A 13,982-nucleotide genomic window follows, 5' to 3' on the forward strand; every position below is an offset into this window, starting at 1 on the left:
CGACCTGAACACAGCGCCCTAGACCGCTCGGCCATCCTGACCTGTAGACCCACACCCAGCTGGACCAACCCAGCCCCAGGGATACAAAATAGGGGAACAGAAGAATCCCAAAACTGGTACAGGAACGAGCGTAAGGATAGCACAGCCATCCCCACAGAGTACAAGTACAACCCGACTCTGAAAACAGACGACAAGGCCATAGACCTAAGGATATATCCAAATAAAGGCCCAACAAGTCTGACTTGGAACCAGCAAGACCCCAGGGGGAACCAATCCCACCAGTCTACCTCCTCTCCAGGAGAAGCCCCAAGAAAGGACCCTAACTCCATAGGGAGGAGAATATCCCCTAAAGAAAAAGGGAGGAGGCCGGAAGGGAAATAACTGTCCTCAAGGCCCGAAGCCACCGGCTAATGGGAAGATAAATCCCCAACATGAATGTACTAGAAAAAGACCCCCCCTCCCAAGTAGCTTGCCAAGACACAGCCAACCAATTCACAGCAGGGAGCAGAGAATCCAAAGTTTATACTGGCAAGCTGATCAAGGGAATGCAACCATAAGGCGCACCAGAAGTTGGACCTCCAGCACCAGCTGCTGGGTATGACCCAACAACTCTTGACGCGCAAGTCACAAAGCTAACCCTAGAGCACCTGGGCTGCTCTGTTGCAAACAGTAATAAATACTCCGTAAATATGGCCACCATGACCAGGTCAGATAGATGGAACAAGGACATAGCCCAAGTTCCCACTACCGTGGAACACCCCGACCAGCCCTGAGATCCAAGATTCCAAAACAACCCGACTGGGTCAGGAAAAAATCCAAGCGAAGCCTCAGCAACCGGAAGTCTCAGGAGGAAAAACAGGTCCGGGCACCTAGTAGTTCAGGCAACCTTACCCTAGAACTAAACACCTCAACTGGTCAAAAAGCCAGACACAAGGAATATGAATGCATATCCAGAGAATCCGGATAGCGCGAAGAACTCGAAAGGCATGACCCAAGGAAGGAACCACCCCTAACTAAAGTCCAACGCTCCAAAGAGCAAGGCTAGAAGTCTTATGAAGAGACATCTCAAGGCCTCAGGACAACATAAGGGATACCGCAAGGTCAAAAAAACCTTCTAGCACGGCTAAACTCCCCATCACCTCCACACCAGCAGAGGACACAGGGAAGAGAAAGGCGCTTAGCCTTCCCAGCTTCGGGAAACCCCAAGCTAAGCAAAGTCCCCACAGGGATCAACCATCACCCGGAAATACAGATCCCTAAAAGGAGATCCACCTGGAAACAATGGAAGGAGACCCAAAGGTCTCATCACTCAAACAGACAGTACACGTCAAGAGTAAGAGCTGTATCTAGATACACTATAAATAGCATATGCGTACACCTGCAAGGTGCCAAGAGTAGCAACTGGTTTCAAACTGAAAACCTTCTGCATACTAGACAGCCTATACTGATACAAGCTGTTGAATCAAGCCCACAAGGGCAATCCAGAGCCCTAACACCGAAGGCCAAACAGCTCAAATTGTGGCAATGGGGCGCTAAGCCCTCTAATGCCTGGGGGAGGAAAACACTAGGTTCTGATGTATCAGATGTCAGATAGAGTGATGCAGTGGAAAAACTCCCGACACGGTCATCTATGACTGCAGGCTATAAGGACTGCAAGAATCCTTCCCGCCTTACGAACCCTCAGGTTTTCTTGAATGCTTAGTTGAACATGAAAACCAAAGACAACCTGAGCATTCAGCACTTCTACCATACCAGCCAAGCAGAACAGCGCCGCGTGTCTGAACAGCCGCAAGACCGAATGAACCCAGCAGGACCAGCCTGCACGTAGGGTCCTAACCGGCAAGCTGAATAAATTCTCCCTCATAGGGGAAAAAAAGAAAACAGACATTTTAACATGTGCAACTTCCGAAGAACAAAGAGTATTGATCCCAGAAGGTTCCCGAAGTAAAACTAAATAAAAGACATCCAATCAGATACAAATAAAATATAAGGCAACCTGGAGGTTAGCGCCCAAAAAGACACAGGCCTACCCGCAGGACCAGCCAAACGGAACCCTGTCTTCCTGAAAAAACTGGGAAAGATCTCAGTCAAAGACAATCAGGAGATTACCTCATCCCCACATGTCTAATGAGGTGCACAATTCGAATTAGCAGACTGAAAATCCCCGTACCTGGTAACGATATGGTCATTGAATAACTGAAAAACATGTCTGAGCAATATGCAAAGGCGCGCAATCCTGTAGCGAAAGGCACAACACTCAGGAACAGTTACTTCCAGTGGGGAACTGTAGAGGCCCTCTCCAAGGCGGAAGGCCCGGGACAATAGGGCATGAGCACATTCGCAAATAAACATTTGGACTCTGCAGACGAACAATCGCCAACATTATGTGGAAGCGAAAACGTGCTGCAACCTCCGGGGGGAACACGCCACCCTGCATGGAGGAATCAGAAACTGGGTTACCCGCATGTGTAGAAGTATTAATTGGTAGGGAACTCACCTCTCGGAGGACAGGACCCCCAGAGGCGGATGGCTCAGCAGTACCTTGATTCCCTGAGCCCGAGGAACAAAGCGCTCTAAAATGGCATACGAAACAAAACTGGTTGACATATGCCAACGAGGCCAGTCCTTATTCGTCGCCGGACACAGAATCTGAAATCAAAATAGTCTCAGTATTAGAATCCTCTGTAACTGAATCTGAAATTAGCACAGTCTCAGCATCCTCTATAACTGGTAGAGGATATATAAATATGGACTAAAGTAGTAAAACAAAAACGGCACCTGACACCCACAATGGCTGGGGCACTCACCACCTCCTATGACCAAACCCCTGCGGACTAGAATATTTCCTTCGCCACACGGTCGGGAGTGCGGAAATGAAAAACGAGATGTAACCACGCCTGACACAAGGTGAACCGTACAGTCCAAAAAAGCATGCCCAACCAAAAGGACACGTCACTTCCAAAGGCCTCAATGTTTCAACTACGAGCCCATAAACATCACACATAAACAGGTTGAATCACATAAACATGATTATAAACCCCGCTGTTCAATAACCCCCCTCAGGAGATATTAACCCTCGATTCCAAGATACTAAAAGATATTCACAGAAACCCTTGTGATAAGATAGACCTGCAAGGTGGTACCCTTTCGGGAAAACATTCAGATTACAGTACATTGAGAAATAAAGTAAAATTAAACTATCTTACCGGAATCTACGCCGTGAAACAGTAACATAGCCTTTCAAGTGTGACGGATAGTAGCATCGCCTACACCATGGACTTGAGAGAAGAAAACAGGCAGCGTAGCGAAGTTCGACAATGCCGTTAGCTTGAGGAGCTATTAACATGAGTCGGGATGGTTTCGCAGAAAGAATCTCCCTGCATCTCCGGACTCTAACTCATCCAAGCCCTCACTGAGACTGACAGGGCTACTTAAAACTCTTGTCCCATGCCGAAGAGTACTACCCTCCATAAAATTCTGACACTTCTCTGCCAACCTCCTAGGACGAAATGCAAAGAATGACTGGGGGATGAGGGGAGTGGGAGGAGTATTTAAGCCTTTGTGTCTTTGCCTCCTCCTGATGGCAAGGTTCTTATTTCCCAAAAGTAATGAATGCAGCTGTGGACTCTTTCCATTTAAGAAGAAAAAAAAGCATTTGGAATGGCATTGCCAGACATTGAATGTTATAATATTGCAACAAATGTCAAGTATGTACTTGACTGGTTCGTAGAAGCAGGACATTTTTCTATTTTTGAAATAGAAAAATCTTTGGTGGCACCATTCTCTCTTAAATCTCTTGCCCATATATCATCTAACAAATTGCCCCCCCAAAAAAAACTAAACAACTTACGCTTATTGAACAACCTATACGGGCCTGGCAAAAATGTTGTGCTAAGCTTAGTATTAATTATAACATATCCTCCATCTTAACTATTAGAGGAAACCCCGAATTTCCGTATGTTTATGATTCTGCAAGATTTGGGAAATGGTCTCAATTAGGTGTAGGCTACATAGTCCAGTTACTTGATGGTGAAAATAGTAGATGCTTCATTCAGAGCTTGATAATTCGGCCCCATTGTCTGATGACCAAGATTTTAACCATAAGGATCTTCTTGTCAGCATCACAATAGACATATTTTTTACATCAATCTTGATTATGCCCATCTACCGCGTCACACATAAAACCATTAGCTATTCTATATTCTATTCTGCAATTCTGGAGATCCTTTGTAGAGGATTGTTAAGCAACCATTTTGGATAATGGTTCCAAAGGGTTCCTGCACCAGTCACACAGGTGATGGAAACTGCTGGTTTAAGCAGAAGACCAGTCTGAAGAAAGTGTTTTCTTAAGAAAGACTACAGTTTGCGGTCCATTGGATCTCTGAAAGAAGTGCTATCCTCCATAGAAATAGTTGTGCATTTGGCAAGAGTGGAAATAGCTCTATCAACATGAGGTATCGTTTCCCACACTTCCACATTCTGTTCTGGAATAGGGAACATTTTATTAAACCTAAAGGTAGGAGCAAAAGGCAAACCTGGCATTTACCATTCCTTGGCAATATAGTCAGAGACTAAATTAGGAACCTGGAATACCTCTGGAATTTTTGGTTGAGTCTTGAAAATAATATTTAACCGATTTACAGGTTTGTTTAAAGCAGGTTTTTCCTCAGATTTTTCTGAAAACCTCATGTAAAAAATTACAGATATGGTCCACTTTAAATCTGAAAGTATTGTGAAATTCAGAATCAGGAACAGGGTCCTGTACACCAGATGACACTTCCCCATCGGAGCTAGATGATTTTGCATCATCAGAGTCAGAGATCTGAAGCAGAGCAGGAATTTGGGGATGAGGAAAATAATTGCATGAGAATTGCAAGAGATTGAGGTAAATCACTTCCTTGGATTGGGGATAGCTGCTAAATATTCTGCCATAGCCTTGTGCAAGCTATTTTTAAACTCGGGTGTAAAGTCAATAGTTGCCCCTTCGGTGACATAAACAGGACAATACTCCTTGTATGAAGTAGACGGTTGCAGCCGATTTGCATGCAAAAATTGAGGTACACAACTCTCACAGAGTTGATTGACCTAACACACTGGAACAGATTTGCAAAACACACATAATGTACAGGGAAGGTTATCAGCAGATTACACTGATTTACACAGATTTACACTGATATCAGTGGGGACAGATTCTGTTTGTTCCATAGTGTGTAATAATAATTATTATTATAGCAGAGTATAAAGATAAAACAAACATACATTGATGTAGGAAATAGGTAGAGAGCCTTCTACACTAAACCAGGTAACCCCTCTGCCACCTAGTGTAATATTTGTGACTATACAATAAATCCCAAAGTTACAGACTGAGCCCTCAGGGATCCCCCTGGCAGCTCCTGCGTGAGTACTCCCCCCATCCAGTGACAGGTCAGATAATTTGGTGGAAGAAGCTGAAAAAAACAGAATTTATGTTTACCTGATAAATTTCTTTCTCCAACGGTGTGTCCGGTCCACGGCGTCATCCTTACTTGTGGGATATTCTCTTCCCCAACAGGAAATGGCAAAGAGCCCAGCAAAGCTGGTCACATGATCCCTCCTAGGCTCCGCCTACCCCAGTCATTCGACCGACGTTAAGGAGGAATATTTGCATAGGAGAAACCATATGGTACCGTGGTGACTGTAGTTAAAGAAAATAAATTATCAGACCTGATTAAAAAACCAGGGCGGGCCGTGGACCGGACACACCGTTGGAGAAAGAAATTTATCAGGTAAACATAAATTCTGTTTTCTCCAACATAGGTGTGTCCGGTCCACGGCGTCATCCTTACTTGTGGGAACCAATACCAAAGCTTTAGGACACGGATGAAGGGAGGGAGCAAATCAGGTCACCTAAATGGAAGGCACCACGGCTTGCAAAACCTTTCTCCCAAAAATAGCCTCAGAAGAAGCAAAAGTATCAAACTTGTAAAATTTGGTAAAAGTGTGCAGTGAAGACCAAGTCGCTGCCCTACATATCTGATCAACAGAAGCCTCGTTCTTGAAGGCCCATGTGGAAGCCACAGCCCTAGTGGAATGAGCTGTGATTCTTTCGGGAGGCTGCCGTCCGGCAGTCTCGTAAGCCAATCTGATGATGCTTTTAATCCAAAAAGAGAGAGAGGTAGAAGTTGCTTTTTGACCTCTCCTTTTACCTGAATAAACAACAAACAAGGAAGATGTTTGTCTAAAATCCTTTGTAGCATCTAAATAGAATTTTAGAGCGCGAACAACATCCAAATTGTGCAACAAACGTTCCTTCTTTGAAACTGGTTTCGGACACAGAGAAGGTACGATAATCTCCTGGTTAATGTTTTTGTTAGAAACAACTTTTGGAAGAAAACCAGGTTTAGTACGTAAAACCACCTTATCTGCATGGAACACCAGATAAGGTGGAGAACACTGCAGAGCAGATAATTCTGAAACTCTTCTAGCAGAAGAAATTGCAACTAAAAACAAAACTTTCCAAGATAATAACTTAATATCAACGGAATGTAAGGGTTCAAACGGAACCCCCTGAAGAACTGAAAGAACTAAATTGAGACTCCAAGGAGGAGTCAAAGGTTTGTAAACAGGCTTGATTCTAACCAGAGCCTGAACAAAGGCTTGAACATCTGGCACAGCTGCCAGCTTTTTGTGAAGTAACACCGACAAGGCAGAAATCTGTCCCTTCAGGGAACTTGCAGATAATCCTTTTTCCAATCCTTCTTGAAGGAAGGATAGAATCCTAGGAATCTTAACCTTGTCCCAAGGGAATCCTTTAGATTCACACCAACAGATATATTTTTTCCAAATTTTGTGGTAAATCTTTCTAGTTACAGGCTTTCTGGCCTGAACAAGAGTATCGATAACAGAATCTGAGAATCCTCGCTTCGATAAAATCAAGCGTTCAATCTCCAAGCAGTCAGCTGGAGTGAAACCAGATTCGGATGTTCGAACGGACCCTGAACAAGAAGGTCTCGTCTCAAAGGTAGCTTCCAAGGTGGAGCCGATGACATATTCACCAGATCTGCATACCAAGTCCTGCGTGGCCACGCAGGAGCTATCAAGATCACCGACGCCCTCTCCTGATTGATCCTGGCTACCAGCCTGGGGATGAGAGGAAATGGCGGGAACACATAAGCTAGTTTGAAGGTCCAAGGTGCTACTAGTGCATCCACTAGAGCCGCCTTGGGATCCCTGGATCTGGCCCCGTAGCAAGGAACTTTGAAGTTCTGACGAGAGGCCATCAGATCCATGTCTGGAATGCCCCACAGGTGAGTGACTTGGGCAAAGATTTCCGGATGGAGTTCCCACTCCCCCGGATGCAATGTCTGACGACTCAGAAAATCCGCTTCCCAATTTTCCACTCCTGGGATGTGGATAGCAGACAGGTGGCAGGAGTGAGACTCCGCCCATAGAATGATTTTGGTCACTTCTTCCATCGCTAGGGAACTCCTTGTTCCCCCCTGATGGTTGATGTACGCAACAGTTGTCATGTTGTCTGATTGAAACCGTATGAACTTGGTCCTCGCTAGCTGAGGCCAAGCCTTGAGAGCATTGAATATCGCTCTCAGTTCCAGAATATTTATCGGTAGAAGAGATTCTTCCCGAGACCAAAGACCCTGAGCTTTCAGGGATCCCCAGACCGCGCCCCAGCCCATCAGACTGGCGTCGGTCGTGACAATGACCCACTCTGGTCTGCGGAATGTCATCCCTTGTGACAGGTTGTCCAGGGACAGCCACCAACGGAGTGAGTCTCTGGTCCTCTGATTTACTTGTATCTTCGGAGACAAGTCTGTATAGTCCCCATTCCACTGACTGAGCATGCACAGTTGTAATGGTCTTAGATGAATGCGCGCAAAAGGAACTATGTCCATTGCCGCTACCATCAACCCGATCACTTCCATGCACTGAGCTATGGAAGGAAGAGGAACGGAATGAAGTATCCGACAAGAGTCTAGAAGTTTTGTTTTTCTGACCTCTGTCAGAAAAATCCTCATTTCTAAGGAGTCTATAATTGTTCCCAAGAAGGGAACCCTTGTTGACGGGGATAGAGAACTCTTTTCCACGTTCACTTTCCATCCGTGAGATCTGAGAAAGGCCAGGACGATGTCCGTGTGAGCCTTTGCTTGAGGAAGGGACGACGCTTGAATCAGAATGTCGTCCAAGTAAGGTACTACCGCAACGCCCCTTGGTCGTAGCACAGCTAGAAGGGACCCTAGTACCTTTGTGAAAATCCTTGGAGCAGTGGCTAATCCGAAAGGAAGCGCCACGAACTGGTAATGTTTGTCCAGGAATGCGAACCTTAGGAACCGATGATGTTCCTTGTGGATAGGAATATGTAGATACGCATCCTTTAAATCCACCGTGGTCATGAATTGACCTTCCTGGATGGAAGGAAGAATAGTTCGAATGGTTTCCATCTTGAACGATGGAACCTTGAGAAACTTGTTTAAGATCTTGAGATCTAAGATTGGTCTGAACGTTCCCTCTTTTTTGGGAACTATGAACAGATTGGAGTAGAACCCCATCCCTTGTTCTCTTAATGGAACTGGATGAATCACTCCCATTTTTAACAGGTCTTCTACACAATGTAAGAACGCCTGTCTTTTTATGTGGTCTGAAGACAACTGAGACCTGTGGAACCTCCCCCTTGGGGGAAGTCCCTTGAATTCCAGAAGATAACCTTGGGAGACTATTTCTAGCGCCCAAGGATCCAGAACATCTCTTGCCCAAGCCTGAGCGAAGAGAGAGAGTCTGCCCCCCACCAGATCCGGTCCCGGATCGGGGGCCAACATTTCATGCTGTCTTGGTAGCAGTGGCAGGTTTCTTGGCCTGCTTTCCCTTGTTCCAGCCTTGCATTGGTCTCCAAGCTGGCTTGGCTTGAGAAGTATTACCCTCTTGCTTAGAGGACGTAGCACTTTGGGCTGGTCCGTTTTTACGAAAGGGACGAAAATTAGGTCTATTTTTTGCCTTGAAAGGCCGATCCTGAGGAAGGGCGTGGCCCTTACCCCCAGTGATATCAGAGATAATCTCTTTCAAGTCAGGGCCAAACAGCGTTTTCCCCTTGAAAGGAATGTTTAGTAGCTTGTTCTTGGAAGACGCATCAGCCGACCAAGATTTCAACCAAAGCGCTCTGCGCGCCACAATAGCAAACCCAGAATTCTTAGCCGCTAACCTAGCCAATTGCAAAGTGGCGTCTAGGGTGAAAGAATTAGCCAATTTGAGAGCATTGATTCTGTCCATAATCTCCTCATAAGGAGGAGAATCACTATCGAGCGTCCTTATCAGCTCATCGAACCAGAAACATGCGGCTGTAGCGACAGGGACAATGCATGAAATTGGTTGTAGAAGGTAACCCTGCTGAACAAACATCTTTTTAAGCAAACCTTCTAATTTTTTATCCATAGGATCTTTGAAAGCACAACTATCCTCTATGGGTATAGTGGTGCGTTTGTTTAAAGTGGAAACCGCTCCCTCGACCTTGGGGACTGTCTGCCATAAGTCCTTTCTGGGGTCGACCATAGGAAACAATTTTTTAAATATGGGGGGAGGGACGAAAGGAATACCGGGCCTTTCCCATTCTTTATTAACAATGTCCGCCACCCGCTTGGGTATAGGAAAAGCTTCTGGGAGCCCCGGCACCTCTAGGAACTTGTCCATTTTACATAGTTTCTCTGGGATGACCAACTTTTCACAATCATCCAGAGTGGATAATACCTCCTTAAGCAGAATGCGGAGATGTTCCAACTTAAATTTAAATGCAATCACATCAGGTTCAGCCTGTTGAGAAATGTTCCCTGAATCAGTAATTTCTCCCTCAGACAAAACCTCCCTGGCCCCATCAGACTGGGTTAGGGGCCCTTCAGAGATATTAATATCAGCGTCGTCATGCTCTTCAGTATCTAAAACAGAGCAGCCACGCTTACGCTGACAAGGGTTCATTTTGGCTAAAATGTTTTTGACAGAATTATCCATTACAGCCGTTAATTGTTGCATAGTAAGGAGTATTGGCGCGCTAGATGTACTAGGGGCCTCCTGAGTGGGCAAGACTCGTGTAGACGAAGGAGGGAATGATGCAGTACCATGCTTACTCCCCTCACTTGAGGAATCATCTTGGGCATCATTGTCATTATCACATAAATCACATTTATTTAAATGAATAGGAATTCTGGCTTCCCCACATTCAGAACACAGTCTATCTGGTAGTTCAGACATGTTAAACAGGCATAAACTTGATAACAAAGTACAAAAACGTTTTAAAATAAAACCGTTACTGTCACTTTAAATTTTAAACTGAACACACTTTATTACTGCAATTGCGAAAAAACATGAAGGAATTGTTCAAAATTCACCAAATTTTCACCACAGTGTCTTAAAGCCTTAAAAGTATTGCACACCAAATTTGGAAGCTTTAACCCTTAAAATAACGGAACCGGAGCCGTCTTAAACTTTAACCCCTTTACAGTCCCTGGTATCTGCTTTGCTGAGACCCAACCAAGCCCAAAGGGGAATACGATACCAAATGACGCCTTCAGAAAGTCTTTTCTAAGTATCAGAGCTCCTCTCACATGCGACTGCATGCCATGCCTCTCAAAAACAAGTGCGCCACACCGGCGCGAAAATGAGGCTCTGCTTAAGCTTTGGGAAAGCCCCTAAGGAATAAGGTGTCTAATACAGTGCCTGCCGATATTATTATATCAAAATACCCAGATAAAATGATTCCTCAAGGCTAAATATGTGTTAATAATGAATCGATTTAGCCCAGAAACAGTCTACAGTCTTAATAAGCCCTTGTGAAGCCCTTATTTATGATCGTAATAAACATGGCTTACCGGATCCCATAGGGAAAATGACAGCTTCCAGCATTACATCGTCTTGTTAGAATGTGTCATACCTCAAGCAGCAAGAGACTGCACACTGTTCCCCCAACTGAAGTTAATTGCTCTCAACAGTCCTGTGTGGAACAGCCATGGATTTTAGTTACGGTTGCTAAAATCATTTTCCTCATACCAACAGAAATCTTCATCTCTTTTCTGTTTCTGAGTAAATAGTACATACCAGCACTATTTCAAAATAACAAACTCTTGATTGAATAATAAAAACTACAGTTAAACACTAAAAAACTCTAAGCCATCTCCGTGGAGATGTTGCCTGTACAACGGCAAAGAGAATGACTGGGGTAGGCGGAGCCTAGGAGGGATCATGTGACCAGCTTTGCTGGGCTCTTTGCCATTTCCTGTTGGGGAAGAGAATATCCCACAAGTAAGGATGACGCCGTGGACCGGACACACCTATGTTGGAGAAATGAAGGCCAGATGCTCCTAAGCTGCTATCTTGCTTTGTAGCAGCTCCAGAGTGAAGAGGAAAGGGTGCAAAGCTTAAGGGGCAGAGCTAATGCCTGTAGTCACGCTGGTGCCACAGAGAACAAATGTGCAGTTAAAATAAAAATTTACACCAAGCACTAAACATACCCCCAGACTCATAATTAAGCCCCTGGCCAAACCAGATGGTGCCCTATTGAATCGAGCAGTTAGCATAGGCTAAGTCCCCTGGCTATGCTGTACCTGTAGCCTCTAGAATGTGTGTGTGCTGTGGTAACTCATTTACCTGAAGTAGTACCCCTCCATCGGCTTACCAGACATCAAGCTGCAGCAGTATCCAGTAGAGAGCCCATCAGGTGCTAGTACGTGTATCACAGAGAATATCTGAAGAAAATACCTCTATCCCACAAGGAGAGGCTAAGGACAAGTCCCTGTGACGCCTGAGAGTAGTTATGGTTGAAATCCTAAAGAGACACTGTGCACATAACAGGGTATTTTCTATGTTCCTGTATCATTTGGCTACTGTGAAATCACTTCTGTCTTCTTTGTGAATGATAAGTCCCAGTGATCACGTTGGCCTGAGCTCCCAAACATTAATCCATAAGCAAGTAGCTTTAACACCTCTATTCTCCTGTGAGGCCAAGAACAGAACTAAATAGAAATGAGAGGTGGGAGAGATTTTAAGCTTGTGTGTGGGTTATTGGCCTCCTCCTAGTAGTGGGAAATATATCACGCATGTTATGGAGCCTTATGGACTATTATCATTTTACGAAAGAAAATAAAAATATAGTACTTACCCAAAGGCCATCTACTACTGGAGGAAACCAGTAGCAATCCAAGATCAATGCTGAAAACATAAAAGCAGAGGAACCGGAATAGTATTATACTGATCAACAAACAGGCCGAGGCAAAGGTCAAGTCCCTGGACCCCCATGGCAAAGCTTGTGACTAAATCCCCACCAGTGAAATATGTGTCGCTTCCAATTCTCCAGATACATCCCTCTCACAAGCAACTGTACCCTGTGGGGAATACAGGCCTCAACTCAATCTAAGAACCCCGCTCTCTGAAGAATTAAATGTACATCTTCATTCTTTGACTGAGGTACTGGTGAGGTGGGAGGGGTTTTATAGAGTTTTTGGGAATCTTTGCCTACTCCTAGGAGGAATAATCCATATAACACCGGTGAGAGCTGAGCCCGACAGCACGAATTTAGCACATTATTAATTAATACAATTTTGTAAAAATATTTCACTATATTATAGTCTCTTTTTTTGAGGTATTGAAGATTGAAACAAGGCACGTTTCTCTGTGAACTGTATCTGAAGGACTGCTGAAGGTGACAAGGCCACTGGTCATGCATGCCTGTACATTTCTGCTGTGTGCTTGTGTGCAGTGACAGCTTGGCAGTCAAGCCAAACAACAACATTTAGAAACCTCAGAAACAAATTACAATCAATGATAAAAACATTTAAAGATTTAAACAAGATTTAAAACATTAATCTACAATTCTTACCTTTTGCTCTACATGCCATTCAGTAGGGTTGCCACCTTTAGTTCAGGTCAAACATGAACACTCTTGCAGAGTATACTCTATGCATAATAACACATATACACCAAATCACACATAGATAATCAGTCTTACACACTCTTTTGCGCACGCACACACACTCTCAAAGCCTGGGACTCCTGATTTACAGCCTTTATCTCTGTTATTGTGCCACCAGAGGGTTTTGTATTCTGTGGAAGTTTTTGGAGACCTGTTATATGCAGTGGATAGCATTCTGGCTCCACCTACTTGACAGCTGCAGGTAGTTCTGCAATCAGCTCTCCAATAAAAGGCTGCTTCACAGACCACTTCTTGCCCTGACATAGTTCCTGTTGTTAGTGCCTCTGACCTTGCCTGAATTTCCTGTTTGGTTTCTGAATCCGGCTTATTCTCGGACTACCCTTTTAAATCTCCCTTGGTTTTGATGTAAGATTGGTCTGCTTTTCTGTCTACCAAACAGCTACGGCTTTTGTCGAAACGCGTAAGCTAGAGAACGCTGTTCTATCTGTCCATAAGATGTTGTTGTTGTAACTCAAGATTTTAATTGAAGCTGCAAAACGAAATAAAAGTTAAATTTTATTCACTGGATTTGCCTAGTGCTCCTCTTATTGGCATGTTTGACATATTCACTATGGTATGCAAGTCTGACTAGCTGCTGCGCACCAGGCTACAAATGTTTGGTGAGCTGGTATGATAAACTGCTGGACACCACAGTTCAAGGGTATTCTGAGCTTCCATAAATCAGTGTGCATTGGTATGTTGATCTGGCGTGCTGGACATTAAGGTATCTAGGTATACTGTTGCTAGTGAAAAGGGTACACTGGTATGCTGAGTTGCTGGACACCAGTATATGCAAACGTATTTGCAATATATTATTTGAAGGCACAGACCATGGCAGTTAGACATTTTCTTTTAGATAAACCTTGTTCTGTAGAGCAGTGGTTGCCAACCGCGGTCCTCAAGGACCCCCAACAGTCCTGGTTTTCATTATAGCTGAACCAGTGCACAGGTGAAATAATAAGCTGATGGATGAGAGCAGGTTGGTTACAGATCAGCTGATTACTTCACCTGTGCACTGGTTTAGCTATAATGAAAACCA

Source organism: Bombina bombina, chromosome 4 (genome assembly GCF_027579735.1).
Source record: "Bombina bombina isolate aBomBom1 chromosome 4, aBomBom1.pri, whole genome shotgun sequence".
Lineage (NCBI taxonomy): Eukaryota > Metazoa > Chordata > Amphibia > Anura > Bombinatoridae > Bombina > Bombina bombina.